Source organism: Adiantum capillus-veneris, chromosome 21 (genome assembly GCF_014529385.1).
Source record: "Adiantum capillus-veneris isolate H3 chromosome 21, ASM1452938v2, whole genome shotgun sequence".
Classification (NCBI taxonomy): Eukaryota; Viridiplantae; Streptophyta; class Polypodiopsida; order Polypodiales; family Pteridaceae; genus Adiantum; species Adiantum capillus-veneris.
This window is the reverse complement of record NC_140951.1, coordinates 121274741-121298901: the sequence shown is the minus strand read 5'-3', so window position 1 is coordinate 121298901 and position 24161 is coordinate 121274741. Positions and strand designations below refer to the sequence as shown.

General features: G+C 42.0%; 1 pseudogene; it reads right to left on the bottom strand.

The window, feature by feature from the left end:
• Positions 1–11375: 11375 nt before the first annotated feature.
• LOC147431637 (uncharacterized) lies at positions 11376–12303 on the bottom strand (annotated as a pseudogene).
• Between the last annotated feature and the right edge of the window lie 11858 nt (positions 12304–24161).

Sequence of the window (24161 nt, the reverse complement as noted above, 5' to 3'; positions counted from 1 at the left end):
CCTAGGAAAAATACAACAAGAGGCACTTTTGACAGAGGTTTACCGACTCCTCAAAGCTGGTTTCATTTACCCTGTGTCTAACTCTGAGTGGGTGTCCCCAATTGTAGTAACCCCTAAAAAGAACGGAAAATGGAGGGTCTGTGTTGACTACAAACCGCTCAATGCTGCAACAAAGAGGGATCATTTTCCTCTTCCTTTCCAAGATGAAATCTTAAACGAAGTAGCCGGCTATGAATGTTACACAGTGTGTGATGGGTATTCAGGGTATTTTCAAATCAGAATAGCAAAAGAAGATCAGTTAAAAACCACTTTCATCACACCTTGGGGTTGCTTTGCCTATAGAGTGATGCCATTTGGGCTCACAAATGCTCCTAGTACCTTTATAAGGTTTACAACTCTTGTCTTTCAGCCCTTCTTTGGAAAGTCAATTAGGGTTTTTATGGATGACTTCTGTATCTATAGTAGCCAAAGACTTCATTGCCAAAAAGTTGAGGAGGGGCTTAGGAGGCTTCATCAATTTGGGGGACAGCTTAATCCTGAGAAGTGTCACATTGCAGAGTCACAAGTGGTATTGCTAGGTCATGTGGTTTCTTTGCAAGGAATTCAAGTGGATCCATCAAAAGTAAATGCTCTCTTGTCACTACAACCACCAACAACAACCAAGGAGCTCATGAATTTCAACCACAAAGTAAGGTACATGTCTCGTTTCATTCACCTTCTAGCGGAAGCTATTGCACCTTTGCACAAGCTAGCAAACAAACCCACATTTGAATGGAGAGAGGAACACGAATTATGCTTTACTGAAGTAAAGGGTATTCTCAACTCTCTTCCAACAATAATGCCACCAAATCCAAAGGATACATATTACATCACGCCAAGTGTAGGAATGGAGGCCATCGGTGTAGTTCTCATGCAAAAAGACCCAAAAACATGCTACATGAGGCCAGTGTACTTTGCAAGCAAAGTCATGACCGCTGCAGAGAAGGGCTACACTGATATGGAGAAGGTGGTATTCACAATTATGTTTGCGGTAAGAAAGTTCCGATCATATCTCTTACCTGCACCATTTGTCATTCTCACCATGGAAAACAATTTACCATATGTTGTGCAACACATGAGCCTCTCATCTAGGATAGCCAAATGGGTACTAGAACTTCAAGAGTTCGAATACACTTTTCTTGTGGAAGATAGCACAAGGGCAGGTCTTGCAGATATTCTTACATACAAAGTGAGAGAAAGGAAAGAGTCACCAAAGGCAGAAGACAAAGCTACACCACAAAATAATGAGGAGGAGATGGACAATGCACACATTTTGTGCTTTGATGGAGCTTACCGACGACAACACGATCAGGCAGCAGGGGGGGTTCTTATTCTAAGTCCACAAAGGGAAGTTCTTGTTAAGAAAGGTATCACCTTGGAAAATGTTCATTCTAATAATGAGGCTGAGTATGTCACCTTAAAGTTGGGGCTTGAAGAATGCAGAAAACTTGGCATCGAAAGACTTATAATAAGAGGTGATTCCTTACTAGTTATTAGGCAAATCCAAGGGATATGGAAGTGCAAGAACCCTACTCTAGTGGAGTGGCTTAGACAGGTGAAGGCTTTGATAAAGAACTTTGAAGCTACACAGGTACAGCATGTTGTGAGAACCCTCAACAAGGAAGCAGATTATCTCGCCAATGAGAAACTTCAGATCATGGTGGGAGGTGTGAAGCTCTACGAACCAAAGTACCAAGGCCAAGAGGAATTGAAGGACATCATATTTTTCCTCCAAACTGGTGAGTGCCCTAAACACTTGGATAAAGTGCAAAGGCATAGGTTGGTAAAAAAGGCAACTCCTTACCAACTCATAGGAGATGATCTGTATCATAAAGGGAAAGATTTGGTGCTAAGAAGGGTTCCCTCTATTCAAGAAATAGAGAGAATCCTCTTTTCATGCCATGATGATGTCTGTGGGGGTCATTTTTCTCATGATATTACAAACAGGAAGATTTTGCAAGCAGGGTTTGTTTGGCCAAGTCTACACCGTGATGTCCAGCATTGGTGTAAGTCATGCAAACGTTGTCAGATTGCTGGAAATTGACGACTCACTTACGAACCTCAAGTTCCAATAATTTCGTATGGTCCTTTTGAGAAGTGGGGTGTGGATGCAATAGGCCCCTTACCTCGCACATCTACCGGGAAGGTCTTCATCATTGTGGGAGTAGATTACATGGCACGATGGGCGGAGGCAGCAAGTACAACACGAATTACAGCCGAGGAGGTATCAAAATTTATCTTTGATCACATATGCAGTAGATTCGGCACACCATTAGAGATTTTGTCAGATCGTGGTCCAGGGTTTAGAGCAGAGCTCCTAGATAATCTTTTGACAAAGTTAAAAGTCAAACATTTGTATTCTACACCTTACTACCCTCAGTGCAATGGGTTGGTTGAAAAGGTGAATGGAATGATATGTAAGATCATTTCTAAGCAGGTTGCAGATCGACCAAATGACTGGGATCGTCATTTGACCGCAGCTCTATGGGCATACAGAACATCTTTCAAGGTATCCACTCAATTCACTCCTTTTCATTTGGTATATGGACAGGAGGCACTCCTTCCTATTGAGGTGGAGATTGCAAGCCTACGCATTCTCTCACGGGGAGCAAAGAGGCCAAAAGAAGCTTTGCAGGAAAGAATTTTAGATCTTCAACGACTTGAGCTTGATAGAGAAGAGTCCATCGACTATTACATTGCCCAAGCCACAAGCCAAAGGGACAAAATAAACAAGAAGCTCAAGGGGAAAGGATTGAAGGAAGGTATGTTGGTTCTTCGCTATGATAACCGACTTGATACTCGACTTGACAAAAAGTTTTTGCAAAGATGGGAGGGACCTTTCATGATAAAAACAAAGTTTGGGAATGGTAGTTACAGATTAGCAGATTTATCAGGAAAACTCCACAAGACCAGAGTCAATGGATGGAGATTAAAGCCCTACTTTCAACGTATCAATCCGTTGATAAGAAGTCATCTACCTACATCGTCTAAGCTCCAAATTGGCATGGCTCCCTTCGGCTTGGCAAATGCTCCACCTATTTTTAAAGCTTTGATGTGCAAAGAAGAACCAGCCTTGGAATCTCAACATACCCAAGGCAACCCTCCCATCTCCGATTTATGGGATTGAGGTAATGAAAAGCAGGTCTAATGGAGTAAAAGAGTGTATATCACTCCTCCTTTTTTTAGAAAAATAAAAAAAAAACTTAAAAGAAAAAGGAAAAAACTCTTTTGTTTCATCTAGGAGCATGAATGATCCTAGATGAAGGGGGAGGGCTAATATGAGTAGCGTTAAATGGTAACCTTGCATTTGAACTACATTTCTACTCAAATGTATATATTTTTTATCAAAGTTTTAACGTAGTGTTCATTCTCTCTTTCCGTAATAGCCTTTTTCCATACAAACACCTTACCCTTCTTAGATCTTTATGGATTTACATCATATTTCTCTCTTCATGCTAAATGTAAATAGTAAACTTAATTCTACTCTCCTATTTTTTTTACTGCATATTCTTTTAACTAATTACCTTTACTAATTTAAATAGCTATCTACATCCCATAATTTGTAAATAAATAATTTATGGCACTTATCTTACCCATCTTCTCTCACGGGTAGGGTTAACCTTGTAGGCCTTCCCTTCCCCACCACTATGTGACCCAACTCTTGGATCATTTACTTGTGTTGGTCAACAAATCTTAAATATAATGTATATCCCCAATAAATCAAACTTTATTGGAGCCTACCTCATTTGTTTAAGGTGGATTCTCTTTTGAAAAAAGCATGCTACACCTTGGATGCATGCTAAAGGGCCCCCTACAAGGAGACTTGGTTCAAAAGGTGTTTTGGATGCATCTTGAATGCCTTAGCTCGTGGGCATACTTGAGGAACACTCCAAAATCAGCTTAAACACTTTGAGAAGGTCAACTTTGCCTTTTACAGCACCCAATTCTGAGTTACAGGCTGAAAGTTATGGTGAAAACAAGGTGCTGCGGACACTGTTACTGCAGGTCAAAGTTACAATCAGGTAAACCACAAAGGTGAAAAGTTTTCTTGACTTCTCCAACATTCTAAAATACCAATGCGGAGTTAAAAACCACTTGCATGTGGAGGGGTCGGCTCAAGATGCTTCCAGAGACACAACAAACAGGATGGGGACACTCTGCAGGAGCCACTGGAGGGACATCATGGTGGGGCCCACATACATTATCAACCCTTATGGAGCCTCCACGACTTAAAAGGCTATTTTTAATGAAAAAATAAGTCCCTTATTTGCATAATTGAAGGAATGGTCAAAAGAGAACCTAACTATGGTTAATTACCTACCCTAGTCAAGTTTAACCTAACCCAAGGTCTTGTACAGCTATAAAAAGGCCCTTTGGCAAGCACAAAAATACACACACCTACTCCATTGCTGAAAATAAGCTCCTCTAAGGTTAGGGAAGCCCTAATCTCTCTCTCCTCTTGTCTCCCTATCCATTTCCTAAGCTCGCTATCATAAGCGGCACCATAGAGAGAGCATCAATATGCTATTGCTACCATTCTCTTGCAAACATTTCTCTTACCATACTCATCCCTAAATAAGGATTGTAGATTCTATATGAGAGCAAGGATATCAAGTTCAATGATCTATCTCATGGTTTGATCAACAAATTGTTGCAATTGGGGTGTCATCGTCACACTTTTGCTCTAAACGCATGTAAAATTGGTAAGCATATCTTGGCAGCTTCTCATATTTTGTGCTCATTGGGTTGCTTGTTTGTTGAGAAAGTTTTTGTGCACCATAGTGTCTATTTTCTTGGCTTCTCTCCTTATGTTGTGTGTAAGTAAGTTTTGGGGCTGCATAGATGGAGAAGAGCTCTCTATGCATGCCGCCTTATGTGTGTAAGTAGTCTCTTCTTTTGGGAAAGGAAAGGAGTTGTCAAGTATTTGTGCATTATGGTGTTTTGAGTTTTGAGGTTTTGTGCTTGCTTTTCTTAGAAGTATATGAGCACTAATATGGTGAAGGTCAATCTTTGCATGTTAGTTTGTGCAGTGTTCAAAGGGATTGCTTAAGGAGTGTGTGTTGAATGGTTAAAGGGCATTTTGTGTTGAAGCACATAAGGAAGGTGTGAGTGTGTGTGTGTGTGTGTGTGTGTTGTATATGGTTTGTTTTGGTTTCCTTCTTTCTCCCTAAAAGAGGGTGGTGCCCCTAAGAAATATGCGTGTGTAGGGTCTCACGGAGTGGTTGTCTGGTGGGAGCCTTGAGTTGAGCCCCATCTCAAGAAATCCGCTCTCAGTAGGTTCATGGACAACCCAGGTAAAGAGCAATGGCAAGCTATGAAGTGGATACTTAGGTATCTAAAAGGGACAACAACAAATGCTTTGTATTATGGAGGAACTGATATTTTTCTAGAAGGGTATGTTGATGCAGATATGGCAGGTGACAAAGATACTCAAAGGAGCACTACTGGCTATGTCTTCACGATTGGAGGCACAGCAGTAAGCTGGGCTTCAAAGCTGCAGAAAGGATCTCACTTTCTACCACGGAAGCAGGGATGTAGCAATGACGGAGGCAAGCAAAGAAATTATGTGGCTTCACAGATTCTTAGAAGAGCTTGGATTCAAACAAGACAATTGTGTCTTGTACAGTGATAGCCAAAGTGCTATCCATCTTGCAAAGAACTCAGTCTTTCATTCAAGGACAAAGCACATTGAGGTGAGATATCACTTCATACGCACTTTGGAAGAGGGACAACTAAAGCTAGGAAAGGTGCATACAAGTGAAAATCCTGCAGACATGTTTACAAAGGTGGTCAACAAAGAGAAGTTGAGCTTTTGCTCATCTTCAATGGCATTCAAGGATAAGAAGCCAAGATGGAAAGCAGTCACACAGGTTTGGTTCGGAGATCAGTCTTGAAGTGGGAGATTGTTAAGTATGGAGCCTGATTTAACCCTTGTAATTTTTTGTGGTAAAAAACGCACATTTGTAAGGCCCTCATTATGAGGAGAAGCCATTGTGCATGAAAAAAAATCACTCGTCGGAAACCAAAATCACTCACCGGAATATTATGGCCGGACAACGGTCGAAAAGTGGTCGAAAAATGACCGGTTGGTTGGCCGGATGGCCAGTGGCCGGTAGTCAATGGCTGGTGGGCGGTGGCCGAATTCAAAAGCAGATTTGTCTTCTCAAGGGAGGCCACACATGAGCGGATTGGAGGGTCCGATTTGGACTTATCTACACAAAGGCGGCTACACATGGCTGCCTCTCATGAGAGAGGGCAGCCCTTTTGGCCTATAAAAGGAGGCCATTTCTACACACATTTCACAGTGTGAAGTTGATGCAACCAGGTGGGTGTGAGGTGGTGAGAGTGAAGCAAGGTGGGAGCTCCAAAAGGGTATAATCCCTTTGTAACCTACTTCTTGTTTTGAAGTACTAAAGCCAATCCCTTTGTAACCTACTTGTAACCTACTTCTTGTTTTGAAGTACTAAAGCTTTCCCGTGGATGTAGCCCACGTTGGGTGAACCACGTATATCGTGTGTACTCTCTCTCTCTCTCTCTCTCTCTCTCTCTCTCTCTCTCTCTCTCTCTCTCTCTCTACTCTATAATCTCTTGTGTGTTAAAAGTATCTCTCTCCATCAAGTAATCTACTCAATTATCTACTAAGCTACGCCCAATTTCCTAACAATATAGTGAACAATGTTCACCACTTTCAAGCTGTATGAACCACTGTCAAACTTTAAAAAGCCTCGAAGAACTGAGGAAACAACCAAAAAGTGGTTGAATCCCCCTTCAAGTACTTTGCAAAGCAGTTAAAGTACTGATAGTGATTTAAAGTACCTAAAATACTGCTTTCAACCACCTAAGTGTGGAAGCTTGTGCTTTGCAAAGTGCTGAAATAGTTTGTCACCACTTTAAAGTATTTTAAAAACCACTTGCAATCCGCCAAGTGCTTAGGTGAGCACCTATGTAAGCGCTTGGAAGTTTTCAAACCACATGAAGGTGATAGAAAGTGAAAAATAAACCATTTAATGACCACTTTTAATCTTTTTAGGTGGTTTTAAGTGCTTCAGGTGGTTTGAAATCTATTAAGTGCTTGGGTGAGAACCTTAAAGATTTCAAATCACTTGAAGATGATTGAAGGTGGTTTGATGACCCTTTTCAACCACATTTAGGTGGTTTTAAGTGCTTCAAGTGGTTTGAAACTGCCAAGTGCTCAAGTGAAAACCTATGTAAGCACTTAAAACCACCAAAATATAGTCATCAAACCACTTGAAAGTGGTTTGATAAACTATTTCAATCACTGTTAGGTGGTTATAAGTGCTTCAAGTGGTTTCAAGTAGTTCAAAGCCACTTTCAAACATGAAAAACCACTTCTAAGTGGTTAATGTTCCCTTGAGTGCTTTTAAAAAACGTAAGGTTTGGGTGTTATCCAATTGAAGGTGATTGAAAGTGGTAAACAAACCAGTTGAAAGTGGTTAAATAACCACTTTCAATCACCTATAGGTGGTTTAAAGAGCTTGAGTGGGAACCTATGTAAGCACTTGGAAGATTTCAAACCACCTGAAGGTGATTGAAAGTGGTAAACAAACCACTTGAAAGTGATTTGATGACATTCTTCAATCACCTTCAGTTGGTTTAGAGTGCTTCACGTGGTTTCAAGGAGTTTAAAGCCCCTTTCAAACATGCAAAACAACTTCTTAGTGGTAAATGTTTCCTCTTATGTGCTTTCACAAACACGAAAGTGGGTGTTATAACTTGTAGGTGATGGTACCAAACATTTTGGTTATTTGTTGTCACATTATCTCTTTATTGCCTTCTTTTTTGTGCAGGTGGAATTTTACAGGCGGTTTCAGGAAATGCATCCGATGGTGCGCATTTTGCTGAGATGCTTTGAGAATTTGAAGCCCTTTTTTGTTCGAAAATTGCGAGACCACAATAACTGTTGGTGCGAATATCGTGTGCAAGCTATCTACTTGAAAGATGCTTTCAACCAAATTTGTCAAGGTAGGTTTGGAGTACATGGAGAATCTTGTCGCTGTGCTTGTGATGTTTGTGACCCTGCAGTCAATGGCAGTATATGTGTGGCTGCAAAGTCAACATTTGAGAGCCTCACAACACAATGGGAGTCCTTTTTGTGTCCTAAACCAAAAACTTATATGTTTCATTTACACATCTTCTTGATGGGAAAATGCGATCAGTGCGGTGCCAAACAACTCAAATGTTGTCCTCTTGAAGTACACAACGACAACTTTTAGGTGGCTGCAAAGGTTTTTGTTGGTGTGGAGACACAATCTATACATGAAGATGACCAGCACCACAAAAGGAAAGATCTTGTTATTTAGAAGATTGGGTGCTCCACTTTCATTTCATTCATGAAAGACAAGCCAACCAAACATAACTACATCTACAGATGGTAGGCCAACCAATTCAAAGAGTGTCTACAGGGTTTTCCAAGTGATGTCATTGTCTCTGTCGTCGTGGACTTTGCAAAAAATTTCAGTTTTAAATTTCAGAATGAGATCCAATCCATGCACTGGTATTCTAGTCAGGTGAGCATTTTGGTCCACATTTGCTATGTGTGCTCGACAATGGGCGACATCATAAAATTTCTCCATTTTTATATATTCAATGACAATGTGCATGACACATTGTTCGTTCAACACTGCTTTCTTTTGCATGACCGGTGGTTGAAGGACCAGAGTTTTTGTTTAAAGCGACACTGGGTATGGTCTGATGGTGCAACATCACAATTCAAAGCACGACGGCCTTTCTTCTTTGTTGCAAGGTTTTCTCAACTTACTGGGCTTGAGATGATGCACAACTATTTTGGGTCAGGTCATGGAAAAGGTGAACATGACGGTGATGGCGCAGTCATAAAGAGGGCATTAACCCATGAGCAATTGAAGGTGGATGGACACCCCATGTATAATGCAGCAACAATGGTCAATTACCTCACCCTAATGAACAATAGGAAAGACTGTTGGTCATCCGCGAACAAGGTTGATAGGGTCTTCTGGGAAATCAAGATGGGTGATGTGCTGAGAGATATAGAATGGGATTGCAAGAAAATCAGTGGATCACGTTCAATGCATTGTGTGAATGGTTTCTCTTCAATAGATACGACTGCACTGAGGTGTAGAAATCTGTCCTGCTTCTGGCTTGCTTGTGTGCATGGTCAATGGAGAAGATGTGCAAACAAAGCTCACATAGAAGCATGGCAGTACTTGAGGATCATACCAATAGAGGCTGACATAGATGAAGATGTTTCAAGTGACAAGGAGATTGATGCACCTATGTATGCTGGCCATCACGATGATTTGAGTGATGCGTTATGAGTCGGAGATAACTTTGCAATCAATGCTGAGGAGGAAGACTCTGATTTTTATATACTGAGGTGTTGCATGGAGAAGAGGCTATCCACCGCGACTCAGAAGGATGTGTGGCACAATCAGATAAAGAAGAACTCCTTTTATGTTGAGGGGCACTTTTATGATAAAGTCGAGTGACGCTCTGATCGGCATGTATTATTAGATGATAGGCCTCCTGCTTCCATGTACTCGCACCTAGTTCGATGCCTTAAGTTACCCTTGTATCCTGAGAGAAATGAGCCTAATGTCTACACTTTGAGTGATATCGTGTATGAGCACATCTACAGTAGCATGCCCTCTGATAGCAAGCCGATTTAAAACACATTGATCTCATAAAGTATAATTGGGTACCGCTTTCTTGTATCTATTCCTCAAAAATTTATGTTCCTTATCCAAAAGCTGAAGAGTTTCTGACACTTTTTTATTCTTTCAAGTACATGTTGCTTACAACTTTCCATCCACTTGCAAGTGCTTTAGGCTACCTTCAACCATATTTTACAAAAAATTAAATCCATTTAAGCCACCCAAAAGTTGTCAAGACACCCTTATATATGTAGTTTCGATATCATTGACCACCTACAAGTGCTCACTAAACCAAAAAGTGGTTCAAAACCTTTTCCAAACCACTTTCAAATCACTTACAAGTGGAGGAGAAGACCTAGCAAGTTACCTAGAAGGCCTATACAAGTGCTTTATAACCACTTGGTTGAATACGTAGTGTCGATCTCAAAACCACCTACAAGTGCTATCTAAACCACTAGCAAGTGGTTCTGAACCACTATCAAGTGCTATCTTAACCACTAGCAAGTGTGATCTTTACCACTGGCAAGTGGTTTAGAACCACCTGCAAGTGCTATCTAAACCACTAGCAAGTGGTTCTGGACCACTAGAAAGTGCTATCTTAACCACTGGCAAAAGGCTATCTTAACCACTGGAAGTGGTTCTGAACCACTAGCAAGAGGTTCTTAACCACTGGCAAGTGGTTCAAAACCACTGGAAAGAGCTATCTTAACCACTAGCAAAAGGTTCAAAACTACTGCAAGTGGTCCAAAAGTCCTTTTCAGGTGGTTCAGAACCACTTTCAAGTGGTTCTTTACCACTTGCTTGCGGCTACCAGTTTACATAATGCAAATAGTTGTAAACCACTTGCATGTGGTCCACAGATCATAAACTGTGGTATTGCTTGCACTTTTGCCCACTAACCGCTCATATTTATCTTCTACAAAAGCCCTAAGAAAAAATGCTAAACCAATTCAACATCAACTTATAATAAGACATCTTGCAAGGCACACAACAAAATGGTCGATTGAATAACAAATCATGTTTCTACATTAGAAATCGATATTGAATTCCACAAGACAATGTTGGTTTTTTTCCCAATTTACAAAAAGAAATCCTCGTCATGAGTTACACTATGAAACTCATCATGGGTATAAATGATCACAGGTACACAACTCTTAAGATTTCTCTTGAGATCGAAGATCTGAATGCGGCCTTTTATAACGTGTTTGTGGAGGTGGTGGAGGTAGCACTTGCCTTTGCCGCTTGATAATTTTTCCATCATAGATTCAACTTTTTGAAAAGTCTACCACCCTCTTCTTCTAGCATCCAGTTTACAAGCAATGATCAATTCCGATCGATTATCTGTTTTCTTCCACTCATAGACAAATGGAAAACTTCATGATGCATAAACCTCTCCCATTGGTCTTCCGTTTGGTCCTCTAGAGAAGGCAAGATAACATAGGAGTCTTCGTCGTTCAAGCAGCACTTGGGATATGTGTCATCTAGCAGGAGGGTGTTATCTTTGTTGAATTGTGGAAACTCATTCCAAAAAGTGCCCGAGACTAGAAAGAGCATCTTTTCCCCTTGCTCGTCAAGCCATGAGCTTCTACTGCATGCCTCCTTCAGAATCCACCCATTCAAGCACCTGTCGGCCTAAGGCAAGCACAATTCTAACCTCTTTTCCAAGTCTTGCTAAGGGCTTGTGTTCTAGACGTACACTTCAACAATCTGGCTAGCCCCAAGAACAAACCACTCTGCAAAATGGTGCACATAGTGGTTCAGATTGTTGTCTTGCTTCACCTTCTAAAAGTGCAGCATGTCCACGTTAGGTGGGCTTGGTCCCTCTCTCTTGTCATGAGTGACAATAAGCAGATCATCAATATTAATGATCAAGGTAGGCCTATTATCCTTCGAAAGGTGAGGGCCACGAAATTGAGTTACTAGGGGTGTCTCCCGATCAAAGTGCCCCAGGTCTTCTTGAGCACAATGCTAGTGCCCAACATTACCAATCACTTGTATTTTTACTACAATGCCCAAAAAACCACACCCAGTAAATTGTAGTGAAGATTGACACCATGAGACAAAAAAATTATCTTATATTCAAAATAAGTAAATAGCACAAAAAGCACATGGAACTTAAAGTCTTCGATGTGCGTGGGTGTTGGGGGGTCTTGATTAGTACTTTTCTTTGGATCTAGATGATGCACTCCCTCCTCTTGCTGTCGCTTGAGTTTCTTCCTCAGGGTATCTGCAATTACTAGTAATGTCTCCACATCCTCTGCGTCCTCCACTTTATCCTCTGGGATCACAATAAGTTTTAGGGAAAAAAAAACTAAATCTGCTCGAACAAAAATGAAACATTACATATATGCACTTCATTACCTTCCTCGTTGTCGATTGAGACCTTGCTGGAGTCATGTCCAATGTTTTCCTTGCCATGGATCTCAACCACAAAGGGTTCAGCCTCGGGGTCCTCCACTCTATTCCCACGTTTTATAACAGCCTTGCCATGCTGAAAACCCTCGGATAGATCTATGTTGTTCTCGTCAAGTTCAGACAATTCTATATTGTTCTCGTCAAGCTCAAGCAAATGAGAACTTTTGTCAGCATTGGTTTCTGCGAAGAAAAAAATCATGCTAAGGGACTTATCTCATGACAAGTGGATTGAAGATGAGTATAGTGAACCCACTCTCCCACTTTGTGTACTCAATTCTGAGTGCCGAGCACTTGGCAATTTTAGGAATCTTTATTGTCCACAATGGATGAGTGCACTCTACCATAGTGCCGCATAGAACTGCAAAGCAAAATGGGTGATATTTGTATTGACATTCCAGCGAGAAGAACCCTGCCATGTGGTTAGCTGAGAGGGGTTTCCCACATGCAACACAGTCACCCCCAATATACACAAAAGGTTTCAAAACAGAGGCTTTAGTCGGCGGTGAGGGGACAATGATGCCTCTACCCTTTTCCTGGATATATTTGATGGTTGTATCCATAAATGCTCTTTGAGACGTCAAGGCTTCTAATTCAAATTCCAAATCCATATTCCTTTCCTGCCAACCGTGGCATAAACAACAGCGGAGAGTAAGATAATTTCATGCTTGAATGGAATTAAGTGCACAAGCTTGAATGCTTCTATTCAACAATAAAAAAATGCTTGACAAATCTTATCAAAACGCTTTCTAGTCATTTCTCAGCGCTTTCTAGCAACTTTTTTAGCACTTTTTAACCACCTATTGAGCACCATTGAGCACTTCAAATCACTTTCTACCCACCGGGTCACCACTTTCTAAGCACCTAGCTACCACTTTCACATCACTTTCAAAGCACCTGCGTACCACTTTCTTGGTACCAAAAAGCATTTCAAATCACTTCCCGACCACTTATTGATCAACAGTAAGCACTTCAAAGCACTTTTGTCAAAGCACTTGGTTACCACTTTCTTAGCTAAAAATCATTTCAATTTACTTTTTGACCACCTATCGATCAAAAGTAAGCACTTCAAAGCACTTTCTTACCACCTAGACACCACTTTTACTCCTTGTGAGCAGTTAAAGTGCTTTAGATTATAGATTGGTTACTTAAAATCACTTTGAAGTACTTTCTAAGCACCATTCAGTATTGTGGAGCACTTTCTAACCACCTGGCTACCACTTTCTTTGCACCATAAAGCAAAACTTACCACTTGGTCAAAACTTCATAACCTCTTAGAAACGAGCTATATCAAAGCACTTCAAAGTACTTTGAAGGACCCTTTTCACCACTTTGAAATACTTTCTTACCACCTATCAAGCATTTTCAAGCATATTGTAGGCACCATTGAGCACTTCAAAGCACTTTTAGGTTCTTTTAAGGCATTTATTAGCACTTTCTAGGCACTTGTGAGCACTATAAAGCCTTTTCTAACCATTTGGTCAGCAATTCCTACTTCAAGTAAGAAGTTTAGACCTATCTCAAAGCACTTCATAACATGAAGCGGGTTCTCTAGCTCACCCTTCGTTCAAGGTCACTGACGCTTTTTTTCCCGATTATGACTGAGCTTAGTCGTCAGTGCGTTCCCCTAAGATGAGTGTATTTACTAACTACACAAATTCCTCGTTCCTAGGTTTGATTCCCGCTTTGTGAATCGTAATTTTTTTCCCGATTTTTGACTTAACTCAATGGACAACATAAAATTGGGTTCAAGTTTCCAGCCAACAACTTAACTCTCCCACCGAACTGTTTGGTAAATGCACCCTTTCAAGGTAGTACTATGATACTAGAAAACGGTATTCCAAACATGTCAAACCAAGAATACATTAAAAGCATTTGAAAGCAGCTGGAGAGGAGATATCCAACTGGATTTGTGGATGCAGGTTAAAAAAGTATCATAAGTCACTAACCGCGGAAATGGTAAAAAAGATCCCCAAAAGTAAGAAGCAAGCCCAAGCTAATCAAGCATAAGCTCAAGAGAAAGCGAAGTTGTGTATTTTAAAACACAAAGAATGTAAAAACAATTTGCAACTTATGCCATAACCAGCAACATTATCTCTTCGCTTGAAGCAATTTAGACAGAGCAAAATTAGTTTGGAGCATGGATGTACGCATCTAAATATAGCTTCCAGTTGGATCGACAGAGCGAGTACTTGAGGATAGTGGAGCTCAAGCCAATGCCATCAAGTGCTTATATACATAAAGATGTTGGATGTATCATTAATGAAAAATCACACAGAGCTTAAAGCTACAAATCAAAAGCACGATGGTCAAATTACAATCAACATTGACGGCCATCAATGCCCACATCAATTTCATGTCATGACAAATACCGATCTCAATGAAGCAGTCATCCTAGGTGCTCCTTGGATGTGGGCTTACAAAGGAGTTCTGGATTGTCAAGAGGATACTTTAAAGTTCAAACTTACCGACACCTCTTATGTCACTCCTTTGGTACTGATGCATGGTTTTTAGGACCCCTTCTGAAGATGCAATAAAGGCACAGTCAGTTGTTGGGGAGATAAGGATACTCTAGTCCAAGGGATCTCGAAAGAGAAGAAAATCTACTTCATAAGCACCAAAGAGTAAAAAGTGCCATGGACAGAAGATACGTGGGAACAAGCTCTTATGCATGCCTACAACCTATATCTTACAGAATATCCCATTCTAGGTGTGAATTTCTAGTGAAATTTACACGAGGATGTTCGTGTGGACTCACAGCACAGCATACTCCGTTTTCGCTTTTTTACCGACATTAAATATTTTTTACCACAGTAAATATTTTTCACCTACATGGTAAACACAAATCACTTTTTACCTACAGTAACTTTTTTTACCCATGGTAAATATTTTTTACTGCACCATAAGTATTTGGTAGGTAACAGTTCACTGTTACTAGAAGCAGTGATTGGGCATCAACAATGCAGTTACAGGAGGAGAAAAGGAGAAAATCTTATGGTAAAGGCGAGTCAACAGGGATAAAGACTTTTGAGTTGAAAAGAGACATGCTGATTTTTTCAAAGAACACATGTCAAAAGAAGCCATGGTTGAGGATTTTTTGAGAATTTGATATTCAGGAGGACCCCCAGCAGGTCCCCCCCTGACATGTGCAGAACCTCCAGTTTCAACAGCCACCTCACCTGCTCTTAAATGCTGGTCAAGGCCTTATCCCCATGTGTCACAATCAAAAAAATCAGCATTTACCCTCCCCTCTCACATCACTCTAGAGAATATCTTGATGGTGACATATCAGGTGACCTCAATCTGTTGACCACCCTAAGCAAAAAGTAACCCCAATCAGCGGATTTAAGCATGTTTATCCCTAATCCTAAACCCTCTCAGAAACCTATATAAGGAGGCCTTCTCTCACTCAAAACCAACACTTCACCCACTTCACCAAGCAATGAAGCTATGACGACATTGCTCACAACGAGGAGCTATGGATGGAGCTCTACTCTCTCTCCCTCTCTCTCTCTCTCTCCCTCTAGTATGCTACATTACTAGCCCTAAAACCTAAATAAGGAGTCTTCTCTCATGCTCCATGGCCACCATCCTCGCCATCATTCTCTAAGGTATTGATGTGTTGCAAGTAGGATCATACCTACTTGCTGGGTTGATTGTTTTTGACAAGGGATTATGCCATCCTTGGCTTGCTTCTCTATATCCTTGTTATGTATGATCAGATGCCGTTGTATTGTTAAGCTGATGTCTTGTGTATATATATGCTACATAAGGTCCCTAAGCTTCGTTTCTATGTGTTTTGCCATAGGTTTTGATGCCATCATAATGCCAGAAGTCTCACTTGCCTATGTGCACTATGTGTGAGGTCCCTAAACCTCTTAATTTAGGGTGGTGCCCCCTTTGTTTTGTTCTTTGCTTGTTTGCATGAGGCGTGGTTTGTGGAGTGTGCACGAGTACACAGGCCACCCGATTGCACTGCTCTTTTTCCCGCCATCATTTTGGTGCCCCCATGGAGGAGGGTACACAGACCTTCAGTCCACAAGCAATGAAGATGTGCAATCCACAACATGGACGAATGGCGTGAGGAGTTTGCAAATTGGAGAACAGAAGAGGAGGAGGCTTTAGAGGCCTTAAAAGCTTTCATCGAGGTCTTGTTACCAGGTTGCAGTGTCATTGAAATTCAAGAAGTAAGTTCTTCTACATGCCTTGTTCGTGATCGTCGCCAACGAAGGAGAGTGAGAAGAAGAGCTTGATATACCTCTCCTCTCAACCTATGAGTGCTCCAGAAACCTCCAACGCACACGAGCTTGAAATATTCTACATCAACATACACAAAGGTACTGTGACACACATTAAGGGAAGAGAAAGCATCACCAGACCTCTCTTTCCTGAGGAGCCGACTAAGAGGAGGAAGATCACCTCTACACCTAAGTGGCCCAAGGCCGCAGCGCGTGCTCAAGCGTAAGGTAACATTTGGCTTAATCTCATTACTAAGGGATTACATGACCACTACATGCAAGAAAAAGGCTAGTGAGCAACCAACTTCAACCTCCAACTTGCAACCACGACTCTCACCCCTAAATCCTCCTGAAGCAAAGAGGCGAAGGCTTGCCTACAAGATTGTTGCCCGTCTGCGAGTGCTCCCAGTGCACTTTGTGAATCCAGACACCACCAATCCCAAGCCAACCTCCTGTCCGCGTGAAGATCACTTTGGATATTTTCCAAAATGCTTTGGAGACTGGGTGAAAAGCCTCCCTGCCCTACCTTTGCTGCTAATTTTCAAGAAGTTATCTCAATCTAAGGAAACTATCTTAGTTGATGATGTGCTGCACATTAATGGTGTCACTTTCATTCGTCATGCTGATTATGGTAATAGCATCCAATTGTTGCTTGCTAAAAGGCTCAGCATTGTACAAAGTGTTGCCATCACGTCTTACGTCTTCACAGATGCATCAGGAAGAGTCGAAGTGATCCGAGGTGCTGACCTTCTGTGGCTGATCAGGCTCATTGGTCCCAAGGTGGTGCAACTAAGCTAGGCTCTTGTATGTAAGTATGGATGCCAATAATGAGAATGATGATCCCCGCATGTTTCCTTTCCATTTTGTGCATCATATCCGTGTGAATATTTGTATTGATAGAAAAATCTTTTATCAGCAAAGAATAGCCCTGTTGTTTGGAGCCGAGAGACTTGGGGAAATCTTGCGCTCTCCTCATCCTGTCATTCTACCCTTACTAGACTATTACCATTCCTTTGATGTGTCGATCTTCATCCTATTTTGAGCTAAGTTGTAATTACCATACTCTATTTTAAAATAAATTGGAGCTGTTTGTGTAATTGTTTACTCTCTCACTTATGGCCTTCCCTAATTTTTATGGTAAGCCTGGGGAGGTTGCTCCAGACTTTTTGGATAATTTGGAAATGGCCTTTCTGGTATCGGGAAGGGATGACGAAGCTACTAAGTTAAGGGCCTTTCCTTTGGTCTTGAGGGAAGGTGCAAAATTATGGTATCAAACTTTGGCACCTGAAGAAAGAAGAGACTGGGAGTCCTTAAAGATGGCCTTCATCGAAGAATTTCGCCGCCATGACCCTCCGGAGGAGATATGGAGACAGCTCTTAGAGCTACGCCAAACATCACCCAATGACTATAGAAGCTATGAAGGAAAGTTTTCCAACCTGTGGGAGAAATGGTGTGCATCACTAGGTGAAGGAGAAAGGGTGCCAGAATGCCTAAAGAAGGACTGTTTCCTGGCAGGGCTTTACCCCATCCTTCGAGAAAAGGTAAAAGGTAAATTCCCAGATACCTTTGATAAAGCTATGACTTATGCAAGGGAGAAGGATAGGAAGTTAAAATTCCAATCTCAACTACAAGGGGGGATGGAGCCTCCACCGCTAGCTCAACCTACGGCAAGGGTAGTAGCAGGGACAGGAGCAACAGACCAAGAGTCCTCTCAACAAGAATTACTTCAACAAATCACCAATCAACTAGAGAGCCTGTCCATCAATCTGGTTCAAGGTGTAAGGGCTCCCCAACCAGGAAATGAACGAAATAGACAAGAAGGACAAAGGCAAGCACGTGAGTACATTTGCTACAACTGTGGAGAGGTAGGTCACGGCATGTATTATTGCCCCCATCCACGACGCTATCAAGGAAATGGTAATCAAAGACGGCCTCCTCGCCAGCAAGTCACTCCTCCTCGAGCTAGGCCACTAAATGGACAAAATGCACACGTGGCTCCACCAATCCAAATATTGAGACACCCTCCTCCACCACCACAAGCACCAGCAGAGATCCCTCCACTACCATCGGGAGGGGAGGACAGGGCTGTCTCTGTCATAAGTCTTGACAATGGTAAGGATAAAGGGAAAGAAAAAATGGAGGAAGCTGTTGCCATGCCAATAAAGAGAGTTAGGAGACAAAGAACTGATGAAATGGAAGCTTCAGAGCCGGATAAAGGGAATGAGGGTTCCTCCCAAGTGATAGGAGACAAGAAAAGGAAGAGTAGGTCAAGGAGGCACATAGGAGTAGAAGACTTTCCACTTGGGGTAGGATCCATACCTTACGACCTGGTAGCAGATGTGAGTAAGCAAGGACCAAAGATTTCATGGCAGCAACTCCTCCACCTTTCCCCAAAGATGCGTAGAACCTGGTCTAAGATGGTCAGCACCAGGAGGGCCAAGGCAAAGTCAGTTGGGTCTATTAGTGCAAGAGGCATGAAGGATATCGTGCCAGTCATTGATGCAGAGATTAAGAGTCAGCGAGTCTCCAATGTGTACTAGATGGTGGAGCCGAGATTTGTGTTATGACAGAGAAATTAATGCACAGGTTGGGTTTGGAAGTAAACGAGCAAACTTCCTTACAAGCTAAGATGGCAAATAATGTAAGGGTGGCTTGTGTGGGAAAGGTTAATGGAGTGAAGGTTTCAGTTTTTGGTGTGGCAATCTCAATTGATGCTTATGTGATCCCAACTAAGGGGGAGGGCTATCCGCTAATCCTTGGAAGACCTTGGCTTATGGCTATGAAAGCTAGGCAAGATTGGGAGACAAGTTCCCTTGAGTTGCGACCAAATCATAAGGTAGGTGGCAAGCAACAAAAAATTGTGTATGACATGAAGCAAGGTAGACAACAAGACCTAGAGATGGAGACTTCTATGGATGAATGGAGCACAAGCAGCTGCTCTTCATCTGAGGATGAGTCATCTGAGGAGGATGCTAGCTCTTTGGAAGTCATGGGTATAATACTGCGAAACCCAGAAGGAGAAGGTGGTCAAGACTCTCTAAACAAGGAAGAAGCCACAGGCTTAGAGGAGATGCTAGCTAAGGACCTGCTAGAAGAAGAGAGAGAACCCTATTTGCAGGTACTAAAGAAGCATGCTGGCCTCTTTATAACTGATTACGAGCACATTAAAGGAGTGACGGTAACCCAACACCATATCCAATTAAAGGAAGGTGCCAAACCAGTGGTGCAAAGGCTAAGGAGATTAGGGCTAGTGCAACAAGATGCACTCTTAAAAGAAGTAAAAAGATTACTCAAGGCAGGATTTATCTGCCCAGTGGAAGATTCTGAGTGGGTGTCTCCAGTTGTGGTAGCACCAAAGAAAAATGGGAAGTGGAGGGTATGTGTGGATTACAAGCCTCTAAACGCAGCCACAAAAAGGGACCATTTTCCTTTGCCTTTTCAAGATGAAATACTAAATGAAGTGGCTGGTCATGAAAGGTACACAGTGTGTGATGGATACTCAGGCTACTTCCAAATCAGAATTGCAGATGAAGGCCAAAGAAAGACCACCTTCATAACACCTTGGGGGTGTTTTGCTTATAGAGTTATGCCTTTTGGTTTAACTAATGCCCCAGCTACTTTCCAGAGGTTTATGAACTTGGTGTTTCAACCTTACTTTGGTAAGTCCATACGAGTCTTCATTGATGATTTTTGCATTTACAGCTCTAGGGAAGTACACCTGTCCAAGGTTGATGAAGGTTTCACCCGTCTAGCCCAATTGGGTGGGCAATTGAATAAAGACAAGTGCCACATAGGTGAGAGCAAGGTCACTCTACTAGGCCATGTTGTGTCTCAAGATGGTATTGAGGCTGACCCTGAAAAGGTAAAGACATTGTTAGCTTTACCTACTCCTTCAAACGTGAAGCAACTAGTCTCCTTCATTCAAAAGGTTCGCTACATGGGACGATTCATACATCTCCTTTCTCAGGCAATCTATCCTTTGCAACAGCTCACTAAACACACTACATTGACATGGAGTGAGGAGCGTGAAAGGTGATTTCAAGAAGTTAAAACCATTTTGAGCTCATTGCCTGTCATCCTACAACCCACATGGGGTGAATTATTCTATGTAAATCCTAGTGTAGGTCCAGAAGCTCTAGGAGCTTTCATGATGCAGAAAGACCCAAAGACATCTCTCATGAGACCAGTCTACTTCTCTAGTAGAGTGATGACAGCTGCTGAAAAGGGTTTCAGCGCAACTGAGCAATTGGTGCTAGCTCTTAAGTTTGCAGTGGAGAAGTTTCGGGCTTACTTACTTCCGAGACAATTTGTGGTGATCACAACTGAGGAGGTTTTTCCATATGCCCTACAACACATGGAATTGTCTCAAAGAATAGCAAAGTGGGTGGTGCAGCTTCAAGAGTTTGACTACACACTACAAGTAGAGGATTCCACCCGTGCTTGTTTGGCAGATGTCCTCACACAAAGGTGTTATGAGAAAGCCAAGAAAGAGGCACCTAGTAAGGTACCGCCTATCCCGGAGCCTGAAGTTCTACTGGGAACATACAGTCTGTATTTTGATGGGGCTTACAAGAGGACCAAAGACAAGGCATCAGCAGGCATAGTAATATTAGGTCCAGAGAAGGAGAAGATCTTTGCAAAAGGGTTTCATCTAAAAGAGGTTCATTCTAACAATGAAGCAGAGTACCATGCCCTTGTTTTAGGGTTGCAATGTTGTCTTTCTCAGGGCATCACAAAGCTAAATGTTTTTGGTGACTCCATGTTGATTGTTAAGCAAATGGTTGGTGTATGGGCCTGCAAAAATGACAAATTGTCTGTTAAGATGAGGGAAGCAAAGGCCTTGTTGAAGGGTTTTAAAGAAGTTCGAGTGCACTTTGTACCTAGAGATCAAAATCGAGAAGCAGATGCCTTAGCAGGTGAAGAACTACAAACTCTCATAGTAGGTGCTATCCTTGTGAAAAGTCCTTTATACCAGGGAAAGGAGGAGCTGCATGATTTACTTTACTTTCTTGAGCATTGTGAAGCACCCTCTGGTATGAGTAAAAGTGAACGTAGGTGGTTGGCAAAAAAGGCTACCAGCTATAGCTTAGTGAATGAGGACTTGTATTGTAGAGGGAAAGATGCTGTCTTAAGGAGAGTTCCTGCATCCCAAGAGATAAAGGATATTTTGTTTAGTTGTCATGAAGGTGTGTGTGGTGGCCACTTTGCACAAGAGATTACTAGCAGAAAGATTTTACAAGCAAGGTTCACGTGGCCAAGCCTCCATCGAGATGTACAACATTGGTGCCGCACATGTGAGGTTTGCCAAAAAGCTAGACCAAGGCGTCTTACCCATGAAAATCAGCATCCAATCAAAACCTATGGGCCATTTGAAAAATGGGGGATAGATGCAATAGGGCCATTACCTTGCACTCAATCATGGAAGGAATACATCATTATGGGGGTGGAGTACATGACCAGATGGGCAGAAGCTCGTCCCACAAAGCGCATCACAGCCAAGGACGTGAGTGATTTCATTTTTGAATGCATTTGTTGCCGTTTTGGCACACCTTTGGAGATTCTCTCGGATAGGGGACCGGGATTTCGAGCTGATTTAGTCGGGCAATTGATGAGCAAGTTAAAAATCAAGCGCAGGCACTCTACACCATACTACCCTCAGTGCAATGGTCTTGTGGAAAAGGTAAATGGTCTTATATGTAAAATCATCACTAAGCAAGTGCATTTACATCCTAAGGCATGGGACAAACACCTAGATGCAGCACTTTGGGCCTACAGAACATCCTTTAAAACATCCTTGGGGTATACACCTTTTCACTTGGTTTACGGGCAAGAGGCACTATTGCCTATAGAAGTGGAGCTAGCGAGCCTCCGAGTTCTAAAAACACATCAAGAGGATAGTCAAGAGAAGCAGGTGGAAGGAAGAATCATCGATTTGGAGAGGTTAGGGCTAGATCGAGAGTCAGCAGTGAAGTACTATGCAGCCCAGGCAGAGAAGAAACGAAAGAAGTTCAATCGCAACCTTGTCAAGAAAGGTATCAAGGAAGGTTCTTTAGTGCTCAGATACGACAATCGCTTTGATCGCAGGAAGGATGGTAAGTTCTTGCTTAAGTGGGAAGGCCCTTTTGTAGTGATACAGAGGTTCTCAAATGGTAGTTACCAACTAGGTGACCTAGATGGTAAGGTACATCAGACCCTGGTAAATGGTTGGCGATTGAAGGCCTACCAATGTCGTCTTTCACAGCCATATGCTGGTGAAATCAATGCTAAGGATGGTTCAAAGGAGAGCTCATCATATTCGAGCTCCAACTAAGGTAACAATCATGTACATAGTCGTTTCAAAAAAAAAAAAAAAAAGAGAAGAAAAAAAGAGAATGCTACCAATGAAAGCGGATATTGACAATGGATGGGATATGGCTTTCAAGGGTCTAGGAGACCAGTTGTTAGTCATGGATGGATACAATTATTCATCAGAAAGGACTAAACAGGGTGCATCAGCCAAGAAAGCAGTAACATGGCAAATTCAATTGGTACCAGGTGGGTAAGTATTCAAGAGAACCCTATTGTAGCACAACCTACAGCTAGAGGCATCAAATACCTCTCGCTTAAGGGGGAGGGCTATATGATGCATGGTTTTTAGGACCCCTTCTGAAGATGCAATAAAGGCACAGTCAGTTGTTGGGGAGATGAGGATACTCTAGTCCAAGGGATCTCGAAAGAGAAGAAAATCTACTTCACAAGCACCAAAGAGTAAAAAGTGCCATGGACAGAAGATACGTGGGAACGCGCTCTTATGCATGTCTACAACCTATATCTTACAGAATAGCCCATTCTAGGTGTGAATTTCTAGTGAAATTTACACGAGGATGTTCGTGTGGACTCACAGCACAGCATACTCCGTTTTCACTTTTTTACCGACAGTAAATATTTTTTACCGCAGTAAATATTTTTTACCTACAGTAAATATTTTTCACCTACATGGTAAATACAAATCACTTTTTACCTACAGTAACTTTTTTTACCCATGGTAAATATTTTTTACTGCACCATAAGTATTTGGTAGGTAACAGTTCACTGTTACTAGAAGCAGTGATTGGGCATCAACAATGCAGTTACAGGAGGAGAAAAGGAGAAAATCTTATGGTAAAGGTGAGTCAACAGGGATAAAGACTTTTGAGTTGAAAAGAGACATGCTGATTTTTTCAAAGAACACGTGTCAAAAGAAGCCATGGTTGAGGATTTTTTGAGAATTTGATATTCAGGAGGACCCAGCAGGTCCCCCCCTGACATGTGCAGAACCTCCAGTTTCAGCAGCCACCTCACCTGCTCTTAAATGCTGGTCAAGGCCTTATCCCCATGTGTCACAATCAAAAAAATCGGCATTTACCCTCCCCTCTCACATCACTCTAGAGAATATCTTGATGGTGACATATCAGGTGACCTCAATCTGTTGACCACCCTAAGCAAAAAGTAACCCCAATCAGCGGATTTAAGCATGTTTATCCCTAATCCTAAACCCTCTCAGAAACCTATATAAAGAGGCCTTCTCTCACTCAAAACCAACACTTCACCCACTTCACCAAGCAATGAAGCTATGACGACATTGCTCACAACGAGGAGCTATGGATGGAGCTCTACTCTCTCTCCCTCTCTCTCTCTCTCTCTCCCTCTAGTATGCTACATTACTAGCCCTAAAACCTAAATAAGGAGTCTTCTCTCATGCTCCATGGCCACCATCCTCGCCATCATTCTCTAAGGTATTGATGTGTTGCAAGTAGGATCATACCTACTTGCTGGGTTGATTGTTTTTGACAAGGGATTATGC